Below are 1,086 nucleotides of genomic sequence, written 5' to 3' on the forward strand. Positions count from 1 at the left end.
AAAAGTAGGAAGCTCTGTTGTATGAGCACTGGTTCCACATAAGGCTCCTGAGGGATTTTCAAATGTATTGACAACTGAAGTATCAAAATCCGGAAGCTGATATACAGTACAAAATCCTGAAATAACAAAAGACACCATACAAATGCAAAAAAGAAGTATTAATAAATAAATGCATTGCAAATAAAGTTCTAATGTATCGTTTAATAATCTTCAAAAATCGACTTCCTTAGTGCAAGTATTTGTATATTACTTATTAATACATGCTAATATTAATCTAAAACTTCATATCTGAATATTTTTTTTTAATTTCTGAATAACAATATTTTTCCTTTTAAAGTTTTTTTTTCATTCCCCCCCCCTTCCAAAAAAAATACAAAGAAGAAACGGTCCTTATCCATTTCTCGGGTAAGTTAAATAAATACCTATGTTACCTATTATTTCTTCTTTTTACCTTCCGTAGAATTCTAGTACCCGAAAGAAGGCGATAAGGCTTATCAACGGGTATAGGATTTACCGTGGGAAGGAAAGGCCCCTGGAGTGGGGGTATGATAGAAGGAGATTTTACGTCAGAGGAACTTAACTTTGAGAAATCGTCTATGTGAGTAAGAAACATTGCATGGGTAGGATCTGGATTTCCCAGGATTATCTGAAAAATGATCAGGAATTAAATACGAAAGACTAGTTTTTCAACTGAAAGTACCTGGCAATATCAAAACTTAAGCCAAACAGAAATAACTACGCGTATGAGAGGGTCTTTTACTCTTGAATACCCTGCTCTTTACGCTAAAGTTTGATTCTGTGTCTGAATTCTTTAGGAAAAACTCTCGTTACACAAGGGCTGTTTAATTAAAATAGACTTTCAAAAAATCATGAAACAAGAATCATAGGCAGTGCAATATCGCTGCCTAAGTAAAGAATAATGTTGCCACAATGTATTTTTTTTTGGTTCTTGCTCTTAGACAAGGATACTTCGAATCGAAGGAGTTGCCGGAGAAACTTCGAAAAAAGCTCATTTGATCAGTAATTAGAGTTGCTTGTGCCCTTTTAGGTAGTTGAAAGTGATTGGAAGGCAACTAACACCCCTTC

Source organism: Artemia sp. Qi Xiang Cuo, chromosome 1, assembly GCF_049724085.1.
Source record: "Artemia sp. Qi Xiang Cuo chromosome 1, ASM4972408v1, whole genome shotgun sequence".
Classification (NCBI taxonomy): domain Eukaryota; kingdom Metazoa; phylum Arthropoda; class Branchiopoda; order Anostraca; family Artemiidae; genus Artemia; species Artemia sp. Qi Xiang Cuo.